Consider the following 9,004-nt stretch of genomic DNA (forward strand, 5'->3'; position numbering starts at 1 on the left):
ACGGTCAGACGGTAGGACAGGTAGGATAGGTAGGACAGGGAGGACAGGCAGGACAGGTAGGACAGGCACTAGGCCTAGTTAGGAAATCAGTACATGGCCGGCAGATCATCGGGAACGCCGCCAATTGACGATTTGGAGACTCTGCGAGAGATATCCCTTATAGCTACTATTAATTTTAAATTTTAAATTTTGAATTTTATTATAATTATACATATTGCAGCTATAGGAAATATTATATAAAATATATAAAACGTATAAAATGTATAAAACGTACAAAACGTATAAAATGTGCTAATGTTGCTAATATGGCCCCGGGCTAGCCCCGGGCTAGCGTAAATAAGTATACATAAGCAGATCAGCGGATCCAGCTGAAATGNCCCCGGGCCAGCCCCGGGCTAGCCCCTGGCTAGCCCCTACCACCCTCCCGTTTTCCTGACGAAGAAAGTATTTCTTCTTAATTAGGTTGGCGAGCTCTTATACATTAATTGTCTTATTAACGGGAAGGTATTAGACGTACTTTAAAAACCTATTAATAAGTACGAGGACCGAATCGTATGTTTGTCCTTGGCTATCTTTAGATAGCGGGAGATCCGTAATAAAGTCCATAGCGTAATATTACCATAGCTTACTAGCAGGGGGAACTAATTTAAGTAGACCCTATAGCTTATGCCTACGGATCTTATATACTTAACACTTCTTACAATAGCTAATGTACTCCTTTACTTCCTAATTAAGCCTTAGCTAATAGTATTTACGCTAAAATAATTCTACTGTCTTTACTTAACTATAGTGGCCGCCCAGAGGATTATCGTAATTCTTTATAAGAATCTTCTATTATAGATTTGCTTCTTATAGCACCTAAACCTTACCACCTTTACGTAGTAGGCCTATTGGGTCTAGTTCCTAATAGTAGCGCCTAATAGCTTTTTTTCCGTCACGTTTCCGGTCTACTTCCGTATTAAGAATAGCATAGGAAGCATCCCTCCGTTACACCTTATAGATGAGATCCGTTAACCCTTTAGATAGTTCCTAGGTAAAAGCTATTTTATCCCGTACTGCTTTAAGTATAAGACTAGATAGTACTATAGATCTTGCAACTCTTTAATACACATATATTAGGAAGGCCGCTATAAGGTTAAAGTCCTTTAGTTATTATAGGGCTCTAAGTTCCAATTACTTTATAGCTTCGCTATTTATTTAAGGGGATAGCTTAGTAATTAGAGATAGTATATTACTAGGTTCCGAGAATATATTAGGGACGTCCTATTTAGGTATATTTAAACCCTTATTAGTAACGGACTGGGTACTAGCTAGAACATTAGTAGAAACTAATAGGGCTTATACCGCCTAAGACTTAGTACATAGAGCTATAGGTGCTTAAGTATCCTATACCTAGAGCTTATTCTATAATATAGGGAGTAAGATATCTATTATCTGTTTTCCTTCTTCTATTTTAAAGCCTTTAGTATAGTCTAGCCGTCGTAACGGTCTATTAACAGGGTTGTTTTCCCCTAGTTTATATTTAATCTTAAAATTAAATCGCGCAAGCTCCTCTACCTATTTGGCTTATTAAGGTATAAGCTTCTTTATAGTTATAAAGTAGCGTAAATTATAGTAATCTAAGAGTATACGAGTGGTATAGCTTGCGTGCTTAAGGTAGTGTCGCCACTATTTAAAGCAGTTAACTATAGCCAGCAGTTCCTTATTATGGGTATAATACCTAACTTTAGGTCCCTGGAATTTTCTACTATAAAATGCTACTAGTCTCTAATAGAGCTAGGTAGCGTCCGGATGCCTATTAGGTTATAACAGGATACCGGCAAAGGCAAAATTCGATATATTAGTAATTATCATTAATAGCTGATCTGGGTTAAAATGCCGCAGCAATAGAGCTTTCATAAACTTTACGCGAAGTTCTTAAAAGGCCTCTTAAACCTTTCTGGGCTATAACCATAGCTTATACTATTTAGTTAGTCCCTTTTTAGTTTTCTTCCTTACCACCTTTAAGCTTTTTGCTCCTTAGGTCGGGTCTCGGGAAGCTTTTATAATATAGTTAGATAGGTATTAGGCAACGTCTAAATAGTTATAGATAAAGCGCCTATAGAAATTGGCAAAGCCTAGGAACACTTAAATATCCTAATAGCTCTCTGGCTCCGGCCACTCCTAAATTATCTACACCCGTACTAGGTCTATAACTACACCTATAGGCGTCACAATATAACCTAAAAACTCGACCTACTTAGTATTAAAGACATACTTTAACGCCTTAGCGTAGAGGCCCTAATTATCTAAACGTTCCAGCACTTCGCGGACATATTATTCGTATTAATCCTCGTCTTCTAAGTAGATCAAGATGTTATCTAAATAAACAACATATATGCGGTCGACTAGTCCCCCTAAGGCTCTGTAAATATACAATTAGAATATTATAGGCGCATTAGCTAGCCTAAAAGGCATTACTAGATACTTAAAGTGGCCGTATTAGGTCTTAAAAGCGGTCTTCTATTTATCCCCTTCTTTGATACGGAGCCTATAGTAGGCGTCTTATAGATCTAGCTTCGTAAAGATCTTCGCCCTAGATAGTCAATCTAGCATTTCACTAACTAGTAGTAGTAGGTAACGGTTCTTAATTGTAATCTTATTAAGACCGCGATAGTCTACGCATAGCCTTATAGTTCTATCTGGTTTTAGGACGAAGAGGATTAGTACGCCTAATGGCGACTTACTGGGCCAGATCTACCCCTTTTTCAGTAACCCATTAAGGTACTCCTATAGGATCTTAAGCTCTTTACGCGAGAGGTTGTAGATAGAAAAATTCAGCGGTTATTTACCTTCTTCTAGATTAATTACATAATCATACTCCAAGTTCTGCGGTAGGACTTTTACTCTCCTACCCAAAAATACCCTTAGTAAGTCCCTTAGGCCTACTGGGATATTTAATAAATCGGGGTCGCGTTTATCCTCTACGTTATTATCAAGTAGGTCCCGGAGCTCCCTTAGGATGCTTATAGGCAGCGTCATACGCTATAGTGGTTACTTATACATAGTTACCACTATACGTTAAACCGTTTCATACAGTAGCTAGTAGAGGGTAGGGAACTCCTTAACGCAGCGTTTAAGGTGCCGTAGCATACTCTCCGTATATTGCTTAAGCCAGAGTAATCCGTAGCGGTTAAAGTATCTCATAAGATCCTTAAGATCGCCGCCTTCCTATAATGTCTCCGTAACCTGTCCGGCAGTTCCCTATAGGGTCTCCATTATAAAGGGGTTATTACCTATACTAGGCTCTATACCTATCTTATTACCAAATAAGGGTTAGATCTAATACTCCTTTAGGTATAGAGCGTACACTATTTTACCTAGGGCTATATTCTCTAGGATATCCTTTAGGCTTATTAGTAATATACGCCCTTTTAAATCTTTATTATTCTACTATTTAAAGGCTCTAGTTTTAAAGCGTATTTTAAAATCTACTTCCGCTAGCTAAGGGTATCCGAGGATAAGGTTATAACCTATAAAGTCAGCCGCCTAGAAGGGTTGCGGGCCAACTACCTTAGTGTAGTTATATATGTCGGCCACTAATACTATAAGCTTATAGGCACTATATAGTTTAATCTAATACTTATTTAGAAAGCCTACAATAGGTTTCCGCTACCTTTATAATGGGATAAGTTTATACTCTTTTACCAAATCATATTATATAAGATTGATTTTAGCGCCGCTGTTATATAATACTTAGAACTATTATACTTTACCTATAGGGAGTGTTATTTCTAGCTTAATAGTAATATAGAGAGTCTCTCCTTCTATATCTTACCCTAGTTATAGCTAGGAGAGGTCCGTAACTAGGGCTTTTCTTTTTTTAGATTGTTAGTGCGGTTATCGCCCTACTTGTTTTTCCAATAGGATCTACCTTCGGAGTTTTCTCTTAACTTCTTAAAGTATTCCCATAAAGGTGCCAGATAGGTGTTAGGTTAGCCCTAAAAGTCTTTCCCGTTATTTAAGGTTCCTAACTTTAACCCTTTTAAAGTTCTCTTTAAGAACGGCTTCTTTAAAGGTTAGGTCTGCCCTACGTTACTACTAGAGTGCCTATACTTTTAGTAACCCCTTAGCTTCCTACTAGAAGAGGTCTGGTTCCTTACCGTATCCTCAGCGTTTAGAACCGCTTATTTAAAATCCGCATATACAGTAATCCGCGGTAGGGCTCCTATACGCTTTATTTCGTTATAAATTACTAGCTTAATTCTAGCCTAGATAAATCCAATCTTCTTTTTCTTGTAGACGCTGCCGTCCTTGTTTTTAAAGGGCTCTAGATTTATTTATTAAGCACGAGTTTCTATAAAGTTTATAAACTAGCGGAAGTCTTAACGGTCTAGCTGCGTATCATTCCAGAATTATTCTATATTATTATATTATATAATATATAAATCTTAAGTTTAACCCTTTAGGAAGGTCTATAGCTATAGCCATATTATAATTTACTCTTTATTAAGTTAATTAAGCGCGATCTAGTTTAGTAATCGGTCTTTAATCTTACTAATAATCTAGCGTATACGCTCTTTAGTATTATCTCATATTATTAGCATCTTAAAGAAGTTATCTACCTCGCGAACCCAATCGTCCAGCTATTGGGCGTTGGGTCTATAACGAAGTTCTAGACTATTAAAGGCCTTGGCCAGTCAGTCTATATCCTTTTTCCGTTTATTATATAGGTGCCTCTCTAAGTCTTCCATACCTTCTTAGGTAGGTACTAGGTAGCCCCTAGGAAGCCCTTAGCCTTAACTAGGTTATAAAAGAATTTGTCTAGCTTAGATTAGACCCTACTAGATCTAAATTTACCCTTAGAGGGTTCTAATATATTTATTAGTGGCTTCCTCCCGTATAGCTTCTAAGAGCCTTATAATAGCTTCCCAATATTTATTTTAAAGAAGATTAGTATAGGGCTCTTAACCTTCCAAACTTAGGCCTAGGGAGGCTCCTGCTATAAAGGTAGTGTTAGTACTAGTAGCTAGTATAGGCTTCCTAACGGGGCTTAGGTCTTAAGTTAGTAATTAGCTTAAATTACCTAAAGGGGTAGGCCCACTTAGCTCGTAAGCAGTCTATATACCGCCACTATGCCAATTATAGGCCGGTGGTCTTCCGGGAGGGTTCTGGTTGGTTCCCTAGTTAAATATATTAGTGTATTTCTTTGGCATTTCTGGCTTAGGGGAAGATCTTAAAGTCGCCTCTGGCGCTTAATCTTCCAATTAGCTTAGGTAGGGCCAGAGGGGTTCCGGCTGCTTTTTAGTAGTATTACGACCGTTATAAAGGGTATCTATATTTTCCTTAGCGTTACCGGTAACCGTAGGTATATAAGAGTCTTCAAGCTCCTAGAGCATCTGGGTATTAGGGCTTATTTAGCCGTCTTGCCCAGAGGGTTATATTATCGCAATCTCTCGCTATCGGAGGGACCTTCCTGCCTTTACGCGACAGCTTTCCATAAAGTATCCGTAGAGTTTCCGTTTAGGTTATCGCGAAATTTTAAGGGAAGATAGTAGTTATAAATAAATAATATAAATAAACAATCTGGTCCTTAAAGCCGACTGCCCTTCTAAAAAAGAGTAGGAAGGATTTAAATGTAAGGGGATCTTATAGACAGGGGGCTATAAGGACACGATTAGAACAAGATAGATTAGTAAGAGAGACGAATCCTTAAGGAGGTAAGGCCTTTGGGATTGTAAAGACTATATACTACAGGCACGTACCTCTAGCACGTGACTGGCGACCATCTAAGGGGCGTCCGGGGGTTATCCTAAGGGTAACCCAAGGTGTCCGCAATAATATCCCTTACACTTATATTATTAAGTTAATATAAACAATACCCTATAGTTAATACTAGCTCTTTTTTTATATAAAGGACTAACGAGGGTAAAATCTATAGCCGTTTTTCTACTATAGATAAAGGTCCTAGGTCTAAATATATAGCTAATATCTATATTCTAAATATCTTACTTTAATATATAATAATATTTATTTATTAGTTAACGTCTAATCTAAATCCCTATTAGGCCTATATAGACTACTTTTTAGTTACCTTAATATATATATACCGGTGGCCTATTTAGTTAGTATATTATATACTACTATTTTATAGCTACCGCTTAATAAGGGACTAGCTACTTACTAGCGTAGGATAAAATAATATTACTTAGATACTCTCTATAAGTAGGAGCTTATAAATAGTAGTAAAAAGCTTATAGGCTAAGGAATTCTTTAGTAGTTTTAAATAGCATATAAGATCTAATAGGAGGATACTAAATAATACGCCCTATTCTAGCCCCTTAAGGACTAAATACCCCCGCCTAGCTATAGGCGGCTTACTAGCGAATTTCTAAACCCTTTTACTACTCCTTTTAGATTTTCTAATATACCTAGGAAGTATAGTATATAAGGTAGACTAGAAGATATAAAGATATACTAGCTAGGTAAAGGCGGAACCAAATAGGACTAGCTAAAAGGAAATACTTAGGATTTTTCCCGCTTATAGGGCTTTTTCCTAATAGACCTAAAAGGGGACTTTGGCCAATAAATAAGAATAATAATAATAATTATATAAGGTAGTTATATAGCTAATTATAGAACCTTCGTAGTATATTAGTGCTGTATTAGTAGAGCTTTAAAGCTCTATATAAGGTTTTGAGTAAAGCTTCGAGCAGAGCCTTGTGCAGAGCTTTGAGCAGAGCCTTGTATAGAGCTTCGAGCAGAGCTTCGAGCAGAGCTTTGAGCAGAGCTTCGAGCAGAGCTTCGGCTAGAGCTTCGGCCAGAGCTTCGACCAGAGCTTCGACTACAGCTTCGACCAGAGCTTCGACCAGAGCTTCGACTAGAGCTTCGACTAGAGCTTCGACCGGAGCTTTAAGCAGAGCCTCGTGTAGAGCCTTGTGCAGAGCTTTATATAGAGTTTGTATTCGTGCAGGCGTTCGTGCAGACGTCGTGTAGGCTTCGTGCAGGCTTCGTGCAGGCTTTCGTGCAGGCTTTCGTGNAGGCGTTTATGCAGGCAGCGGAAGAGCAATAAAGCAGGTAATAAGGCCCAGAGTTAGTCTAGATACAATACATTAGCTATTTAGGTATTTATCTACTATAAATATTAATATAGGAGGTTAAATGTTAAGGATTGGTAATGGTTAATAGCTCTNGCTAAATATTTACTATTTTAGTGGTAATATTTAAGGTAAAATGTAGCAGTAACCATAACGCCGTTTATAATAATTTTGGTAGCATTAGAATTGCCTTATAAAGCTCTAGAATATAACGTTGGCCGATTATTTATAAAGGCGTTAGTTTGTTATTAATTAATAGTAGTAGAGTTTTAAGCAGAGCTTTAAAGAGGAGATTCGCTTATTTAAGGCAAAATGTAGTAGTAACCACTAGGCCGTTCGCAATAATTTTAGTAGCATTAGAATTGCCCTATAAAGTTCTAGAACATAACGTTGGCCGATTATTTATAAAGGCGTTAGTTCGTTGTTAATTAATAGCTAAAGGATTTAGTATGGCGCGTGAGTTTATATAAGAATTATATACAAATCGGCGCGAGGGACTAATAAATTTCCGAACCGTATACTAGACGACAACAACATAAGATAATTAATCTGTTATGTAAGCAGCTTATAATTGGTTGATCGTCTGGGACCGAGATAAATTCTATTAGTGCGGATTTTCAATCAGTCCGCAAGCTTACTAACTACGTTTATGCAAAACCACCAGAATTACGTCTAAGCCACATTTCCAACGTTTCTTAGTTTTTTAGCAATATCCGCGTTGCGGAGGTTGCGGATATTAAAATAACTCAACACCAGTATTTTATATCCTTCCCTAAAAGTTAATCAATTATATAATAGAACGTAGGCTTTTAGAATATATTATTTTTATTACTTAGGTATTTTTAGGTCTTATGATTATTTTTATTTAAAAAAAAACGCGTTATTAGCAATTCTGCGACTATATATAACTTTATTAAACGCTAGCTAATATATATAAAACCTATATAAATCTATAATAGCTACTTTAAAGAACCTATTATAGCCTAGCGGATATATAGCATCCGCGTTATAGTATATAACACCTACTAAAACCTTATCGTGTGCTAACTATTAAGTTATAAATATCTAAGCAAATCTACTATATACCGACACTAAAACCTACTAAGCGGAGAGGAAGGAAGTTAAATAAGGTGCTAGAGCAGCCGCGGCCGTATTAGGTGTTAGATAATTAAACTTAAAGGAGTTATAAAATAGATTAAGAGCGACGGCTATAGGACCTTTAAGATTAGCTTTTTACGCTTTATAGAGAGAGCAAGGCCCGGTAGCTAAGCAAGGTTAGTAAGGCTATTGCTTTTTTATATCTATATTACGGACGTGCGGAGCAGCTTAAAGCCCTTAGGTAGCTACTATTTAAGAAAAAAGATATAATACTTATTATAAAAACCTTATTTAGCAAGAGTATAATAATATAAGTAATACTATGTCTTCTTTGGGCCTTAGTAGTAATTATTATCTTACTACTTAATGCGATTAGTATAGAGTAGAAGGTAAAGATTAAGGAGCTTCCTAAAATAAGGCCGGTTTATATATACGCCAAGATAATATCTATATATCTTTTACGGGAAATCCGCATTAGAGTATATACCTATATTTTAATATCGCTAGAGTTATTAGTTGGCGAAAGGTTCTATAAGACTCCTACTAACCCTACCTTTTATACGTATATTAGCTTAGTAGTAATTAATAAGGTATACCTTATAGCTAATTAGGGGGGTTTATTCTGGAATTCGTATATATAGCTATAGAAAGTGCAGTTATTATTAGGGCGAAAGCCTTAATTTACTTATACTATAATATTTAACAATATAACATTTAAGATTGTTTAAGAGTTAGCGGGCTTTTAAAAAAATATTAATATAGTACGGATATTAATTAACCGGCCAGATCTATTAATTATTAGAGAATACATTAAACGGGGAAGTAAGAAA

Source organism: Cenococcum geophilum, assembly GCF_001692895.1.
Source record: "Cenococcum geophilum 1.58 unplaced genomic scaffold K441scaffold_56, whole genome shotgun sequence".
Classification (NCBI taxonomy): Eukaryota; Fungi; Ascomycota; class Dothideomycetes; order Gloniales; family Gloniaceae; genus Cenococcum; species Cenococcum geophilum.